We start from the raw sequence: 8,478 nt of genomic DNA on the forward strand, positions 1-8,478 counted from the left end.
TACAGCCAACACAGTGCTGAAAAAGATGTTTGAGGTCATTCACAACAGGTACTGTGGTGTAATTCAACACTTAAAATCCTACAGGAAAGTTTTTTTTTAATTTTACCCTGAAAAATGTTGAGCTTGAGTTGGAAGGTTGTCGAGCAGTTCTGAAAGTAGTAAATAAACAGATTAGTCTCTAAACCTTCCATGATATCATTGATATCAGGCTGAGCAAGGTAGCTCGGAGGGTGTTCTTTACACCCAAATTGTCCAGCTCCTGCTTGAGGTAGAATATATAATATCACCAGTGTTATGTTGGTCTACCCTTCGATAATTAAATAAACCTGATTTAACTCCATCAAACGTGATCCTGGAGGCATCTTCATTATTTGAGGAGTTTCAGTCAGGATTCCACCATAGCACTGAGACTGCACTAGTTAAACTTACAAACGATCTACATTTAGCTTACTTTACTTTAGGGAACTTCTCTCTGTGCTCGTCTTGTTAGATCTTAGTGCTGCTTTTGACACTATTGACATCAAATCCTATTACACAGACTAGAACAATTAGTGCGTGCTTGTGCATGAAGTGTACCGTGCCGAAGCACACCTCTCCGAAGAGTGCCAAAGCCAAGGAAGGGTATCGTGCCTGAGCACGGAGCGGTCACTGTCAGAACGAACTGGACTTTATGGTTGAAGCGTGCTTGGGCACGGTACAGATTGCCAGAGTGACCGCGCCCTAAATGTACTATGGGAGGTAAAGCCTTCAGTTATCAGGCTCCTCTCCTCTGGAATCATCTTAGAATAGACCTTAAGAATAGACTTAAAACTTTCCTTTTTGATAAATCTTATAGTTAGGGCTGGCGCTGGTGTAGGCTATAGGCTTAGACTACCGGGGGAACTGGCACCTTGAGCTCCTCTCTCTCTCTCTCTCTCTCTCTCTATCACTGTGCAGATACAGTACATCATATTACTGCATGTATCTATCTGTAAATCTCAGTCACTAACCACCTATTTTCCTGGGAGCTCTTGAGCTCTCTTAGGCTCCTCGAGATCGTTGGGTGACGGCCTGCCAGAACACCCCCCCTCCCCACGGGATTGTTGATGGACGGCTTGCCTCCCCCCACCCCCTTGCTCCCTATCCCTCTTCCTGCATTTTATCCCACCTCTCCCCCTATCCCTTTCCAAGCCCGGCGCAGTCTAGGCCTGTGAAGACTGTTTCGTCATGAGCCGGGGATCCGGCCGAAGATTTCTGCCTTCTAATAAGACAGTTTTTTCTTACCACTGTAACTTTTGCTGCTTTGCTAAAGTGCTCATGATGGATAGGCCGGATCTTTGTAACATAGCAATAAGTAAGGTCTTTTACCTGCTTTTTGTAACATAACAATGAGTAAGGTCTTTTTACCTGCTCTTTTGTAATGTTAACAGACAATGAGTAAGGTCTTTTACCTGCTTTTTGTAAAGTGTCTCGAGATAACACTTGTTATGAGTTGACGCTATACAAATAAAAATTGATTGACTGAATTTGCTTGGATGCTTGGACCATCTTAACTGGCCCCTTTCAATGTTCTAAATTCTAATCCGAGCCAGGATTAGATTTTCAAGCCCTGCAACCTTTTTGTAAAGCTTAACAGGGATTCAATTATAATCACCTCAAGATTTTCTTTTAGTTTGTTTTTGCAGAGCCTACTAAAAACATTATTCTTATGGGGTATTTTCCCCAACATTCTCTACCTTTTCAACCTCTTATTATTTTCTGCTGCCTACAGCAAAGTCAGAACAACTTGCATCTTTTCATTGTCTTTAACAACTGTCCCGTTTCATGTATTTGCTTTCTTTACTATCTGAACAAGCCTTGAGAACTTCCCCAAAAATAAGCTGTAAATTTGTTTCACCTGAACAGCTTTGTTATTTTTTGGATAACAGATAGCAGTTGCCAGAGTGTTTTATGGTTTGATAGTTCCTAAGTTGATACAGTTCCTAAAATATGGAAACCACACATTGTGACGACACTCTTTATACATCTTCTATACGACGGTAACGTCTTTGCTCAAGTTTTTCCTCTGGTTGGAACAGAGGGTCTGTTTTTTAATGAGTTCCTGCCTGCTTGACTAATTACCAGCCCACTACAAATCAACTGAGCATGCATGGAAGACAGAGTGGGGAGAGGGTTGGTTCCATAAAATGTCAAACATTCGTTAAAGCCACATTTGTTAAAATATTTTTTATCTTCATGCTGTTTGTTTGTGTGTGTGTGTGTGTGTGTGTGTGTGTGTGTGTGTGTGTGTGTGTGTGTGCAGCTCTGTTAAGTGGTGTTGAATTGTTGGGGATTTTTGAGAAGTCCTGAACACACTCATCCCAGCTGCTTGTTAAAATAAAGCACCTGTGATTATGGAAACAGTGCACAGTAAAGTGATCTGTAGTTGAATCTGTATAAACAAATGCTGGATGGATGCCTGGCTGCAATTTAAATGGCAATTCATGTACAGTATACACAAGATAAAGTGATGCACACTGAAAGAGAAAACATACGACTTGACATGCTAATAAGTATTAACTGCCTTATCGACATCAACATGTATTGTTTCCAGTGAGTATAATTTGACTCAACACAGAGTTTTCTGTAAGGAAGTCATATTTAAGCACAAAAAAATCTAACAATAAAGAGATCTGAAAAGCACTATCAAGTTGACTCCAGAAAAAAGTTTTTCGTGACTGCCTGCCTGATTGCTCGACACCTTAAAATTGTAATTGGTTTTTGAATGGTGAATATGTGTCCTTGTTTGCATTCTTTCTGCCTTTTTACATATTTTTTTTGTTTCTGATTGTGTGTGTGTGCGTGCGTGCGTGCGTGTGGAAATAAAGGCCCCCTCCCTGCTTTTGGCCTGTTACATGCTGGCAAGCTAACGTATGGCTCGAAGCATTCCCAAGGCTTTGTTCTAATTGGTTCTCTACAGGGAACATTGATGCTTCCATGCATCCCATATTGCAAACACTTACTACATCCAAGCATGCCAGTTAGCATTAATCACACACACACACATACACACACGCACAAACACACACACACACACACTCACACACACACACTCACACACACACACACACACACACACACACACACACATACACACACACTTACATAGTAACAAAGTTTTTTGGGCCTGGAATCAAATCAAATTGTTCACTGCATGCTGTAATTGTTGGCAATAATATTATACAGTACAGTATATCAGCAACATGCCCAAAATTTAACTTAGTCACAATTTCAAAAGTCCAACTGTGAGATAGTTTTCAATGTACATTACAAACAACTTTCAAGGAATAAAGCCCTATGAGAATATATTTGGCAGCCTTTCAAAGCTCTGTGCAGGTTTGACAGGTGGAAATATGTAGGCTGCGTTACAAAGCTGAGGCACAGCAGATGGTGAGACTTCCATAGGGGGACTCCAAGACATAGAGACTTGTCAAAAATTATAGCCAAGGAATCAGCAGAGGCACAAAATCACACTTTGTAAATTTATTCTCAAGAAATGCTCAGAATAAATTACTTTTCCTTAAAAAATACATAAATCAGGCCCTGAGAGAGTCTTAATGCCATTTAAAAAAAATCTCATTATGGCTTAACTTTTTCCACTTAATATCAGTTTGGTTCTCTTGTAGAACAGTTAGGCCGACATAAAGTTACAATGAGGTCTACAGAAACATATATTCAGAATCTGAACAATTTCAAAGACATTGCAATTTGTTAAGTGGCTTTTAGATGGGGTTTTATCACAAAGAAGTCCTGTTAACAACCTAGCACTGTTTCTATAGCTATATCTGCCTTCAGCTGGTGTACTGCCTCCTCCGAGAATAAAGGATTGATCCATTACCAACCATCTCTCTTCCAACACTGATTAAGTCAGGTTGGTATACGTCTCCTCCACTTGTAAGACAAATAAATTATAGTTGATTCCAAATGGACAACTGTGATTGAACAAACATCAGGACACATGGAGCATTTGGGCGGGCGATCGATCCCCAGCGGTGCCAACATGCTAATGTGAAAGGTGATTAAGGCTGACAGACTAACAGGGCTGCTGACCTTAAAACCAAAGGATGTGTCCTTCAGCACAGAATCAAGCACTCCTGCAGAGCCAGAAACTGGACCGCCGGTGTTTAATAATGTAGATGAGACCTGCTCTTAATCACAGCTTTTAAGTCTTGTCACATTGAGTCTAGTCCAACAAACAAGGAACTATCTGGAATCTAGAAACAAGCACGTAATACACAGCTAAGTTTATATGCATTACATTTTCAACAGGCTGCAGGTTGATACTGGAGGATGTAGGGAATATTAGTATTCCATCCATAGACGGTTTTTAAAATATTTATAAATATCAAAATGAAGATCTCAAGTAGCCTGAAAAGAGCAAATAATCACCTGCACATAAGTAGAGATAAGTAGAGAGTGGATTTCTTTTCAGTTTAAATCAAAGATATGGGGCTCTAGAGAATTTTTTCAACAGTAGTGTATAAAGAACTGAGTTTTATAAAACCACAATAGCCATTATTCGTAGTAATGACAGACAATGTCAACTATTAAACACCGTCTGACAAATGTGTTTCTTACAGTTTGGAACAAGTTGAAGCTCTTTGATTCCAGATGTAATGCTTTGCCAAAAGAAACAACACTTGTAACTTCATTCATTGTTGGTGGTTTTTTGGCTTTTCTTGGCTTACAATAAACAGAAGATGTTTCCATTTTATCTTTACCACAACTTGTTTGTTGCTAAGTATACTGAAGAATCCAGGCTTGATTCTCTTGTAATATTAGTCATCGGGCAGTCATGCAATGCTATGGTTAAAAGCTGTAGCAATTCATTTAAAAAAACTACACTACACACTACAACAGGTCCTGTGAAAAATATATTACATTTATGGAAAGTATGAAGTAATTTATTATAGCTCATAATGGTTTGGATACTGAAATCCAAAGTTTTCTTTGAGAGAAATAACATTTTTATTATGACTGCTTATGAGATTTTGAAATGTGTTGTAGAGGAGGAGAAAAAGCCAGATCACAAAGAATACTTTAGCATGTGCGAGACAGACAACTGAAAACGTGAATGCAATATGTTCAGTCAAGACATTCATATTATTGGGATCTCACAGTATGAATTCAAATGGAAAGAAATTTTAGTTCGATTATGAACTTTGAGAAGTTAATTTTCATTTTTGGATTTGGTTTCAAACCTTGCTCTGCACACTAACACAACGCACGTGGAGTACAGATGGGAAATGGAGGCTGCCTTCATTTATCGTGCTGAAAAAAGGCCTCTTAGGAGGGGAAACAGATTGATTTGGTCACACACCTCATTAGACGAACTCCCGTATAACCTTCACCCGGGACTGCCTTTGATGAGGAACAATGCAAAAGGGAGAAATGTGTGTTTTATTTTACAGTGGTAAGACTCTTAACATGCAGACCTGTCAGCAGATGGCCTTTTTATCATTTAATAGGAAAGGTTGAACCATCTGATTACTCCTACTCCTCATTTACCCCAGATCCAACTGGGAAAAGAGAAAATCTAGGCTAGCCTCAATGTGGGCTGGAATACCACATGCAGCCTTCTTACTCAAGCATCACATACATACCACAAAGGTTTCCATATTTAGATGAGAAGAAATCCAATACTTACAAACAAAGCCTTCATTTGTATTTGAGCAAAAGACTTCATGTCAAGTCATATTTCTCCAATTGTCTATAACATCCCATCAATGTAAGCCTGGCCTGCAGAAGCCATTTCAGATAAAGTGACAGACAGTGCATTATGTTTTCTGTTCTCCACTATGTTCTTCTTCACTCTTTTGTTCATATTGTGATTCCATCGACAAACGCGTAGCATTGATATAATGGCAAATATTCTCATTATAGAATCATATAGCCGACTCTGTTGCTTCTTCCGCATCGTTTTTTTCTAACGTCACGTCCTACTTCCCTTTCCCCCATCAGTATGAATATCAATGGTAACAGTCATACCCGCAGAATGTTAATCAACTGTGAGCTTGTCCTTTCCTGTGCTGATTTGTTGCTGTGGGCAAAAATACTGACACTGGGCTTTCTAATGCTCCTACACAGGCAAAGCATTTGGGTAATCAAGTGATACAAAATGTGGCAAACTCACATAAATCCTGTATCTGTTTCATCTTGTGCATCCTGATCCCTCACCCTGACCAGAACAGAATACTAATGTGGAACCTGCAGTAATGAAGGCGCTTAGGTGAAGTCTTAAGTATGTGCTTTTCCTGTAACAATTATTTACCTGATAAGTAAAGCACTGGACCTAGGGACTCGTCAATAAATGACTTATTGTAACGTGAAGTAATTGATAAGAAATGTATTCGTGCCATCACTGGGACCTACAGCTTACAGTATGAGCCAATGACTTCACAATACTGTTCATATAGTCAGATCTGATTCATTTCTCTCATCAACAAAGCTTTGATTGAAGCTGGTCTTGAGAGAGAAGACCGTCTGCGCAGGAACTCTCCCTTTGACATGTAAATTAACTAAACTTTTACCTTGGAGATTTGAGCAGCATCTGCCTGAGAGACGAAAAAAGAATCGAAAGAGGCCTTCTGATTAACAGAAAAAAAGAAGCTTCTAGTTGATTAGGAGAGCCTGAGAAACAATAAAGCACCCACAGTCATAGCTTTGAAGAGAACTACGGATTGTTTGTTTTTCCTGCCACAATACGTGCTGACACTGAACGCTGGGGGGTTGATGTGTGTTTTGGAAATGTGTATTGGAAGTTTGCAAGGCCTGATTACTTGCACTCATGTGGGATTAAGGGCTGTTGTGTCACAGAGAGAGAGCTGAATATCAAGCGTAGGAAACTGAAGGCATTTCAAGTTGTTCATGTAATCAAAAAGATGTGTTCCTAATCTTTGTTTCTGTTTTATGTGGATTATCAAGCCTGTACACCAGTCTTTGACATCTTAAACCTTCTTCTTCCTCTCGTAAATTTTGCACAAACTGCGCTTGAGATGCTTTGCGGATTTGGAGACATACTAATGTCCTGTGGTAACATAGCCATCGGCAGATGTGTTTCATTTCAGTTCAAAATTAGTACAGGTGAATCCCTTCAAAGAGGCTTTCTCTGGTCAAACCGAAATGGCCATATGTATTACCGGATTTGCTTAAAAATTGGAGCTGATGGGGATGCCTAATATCTGAATTGGCCAGCTGGGGGAGTAGCAGAGAGATGAGGAGATGATTCCCGGACAGCCTCAACGTCATTGTTTGTTTTTGTTTTGATTGAGAACCCCCTGTCGGCGGAATTTGCATACTTCTGAGTCATCCTTTGTTACATGATCAATAAAAAAAAACATGTGATCGTCTTGCATACTGGAAATGTTCAATGCTAACACTGTCTCAGGTATCTTAGCAATCAATTTTAAAGGGTTTATATGCTGGAAGGACTGAGAATGCTGTTTTCGTCCTGCCGGAATGTCAGCTGTTTGAAGCTTTGGTGTCAACTAAAGGAATCTAAAGAGCACTTCATGGATTCTCGGGTAAAAAAAAAAAAAAAAAATGCCTGTAAAGCGTGTGTAAAGATGGGTTCAGACAGATCAAATAAAATGAAGAACAGAGACCTCTTCACAATGCTCTGTTAAAACATTGGCTCCTTATGTGCTTTCTGCATCAAGACAAATACTGACACTGCTTTTACTCATGTGGAATACGACTGTCGGAAGGGATTGTTCACCAACATTGTAAGGAAGTTAAATTTAATGAACTTCCTCTAGACATCTGTTACATGAGGGTTAACTGGCAACTCATGCATTGACATCAGGAAGCAGAGTGACACATTCAGTCAGGAGAAGAAAATTAGCATGCTGCTGGGTGCTATACGGATCACAGCTTTCGCCGTCACTGATGAATTGCCTAGTTCCCCGGTCCTCTCCCTCCCAGACGGACAGTTTGTCAGAAGCTTAGCACCCTCCCTCATTGCCTCTCTGAATCATACCACTATTTTGGCTTGAAAAGCCTGCGTCCAACTTTAATTTGTATGGAAATAGAAATTCTGTTCCCCAAGATAAAGTCTGCATTTTGCAGAATATTCAGAAGACGAAGAGAAATAAACAATTTAAAGATAAACTGACCATGTAAAGAGACTTTATTTGGTCTAGCAGGCCTTTGGGCAAATAAATAGAGTGCAAACAGAATATGAAGTGTACAACTGGAGTGTTTGACGGGAGGGATCATAGGCTTTTTTTCCATGTGCGTGTAAGCTTTACTATACGCCAAGGACATCACCTGTGGATGGTAATTCAGTGCCTTTGTTAATTCTCTGGTGCCCTCTCAAAATCCACCCTAATATGAGTTTGTGAAGAGAACCTTACTCAAACTTTTTTGGTGCATAAGAATGAGCTAAGCCCTCATTTTTTTTATCTGTGAATATGTGTTAATATGACTTGGTATTCATAAGACTTTGAAAATTCCCTTGTG

The sequence above is a fragment of the Labrus mixtus genome, chromosome 14 (genome assembly GCF_963584025.1).
Source record: "Labrus mixtus chromosome 14, fLabMix1.1, whole genome shotgun sequence".
Lineage (NCBI taxonomy): Eukaryota > Metazoa > Chordata > Actinopteri > Labriformes > Labridae > Labrus > Labrus mixtus.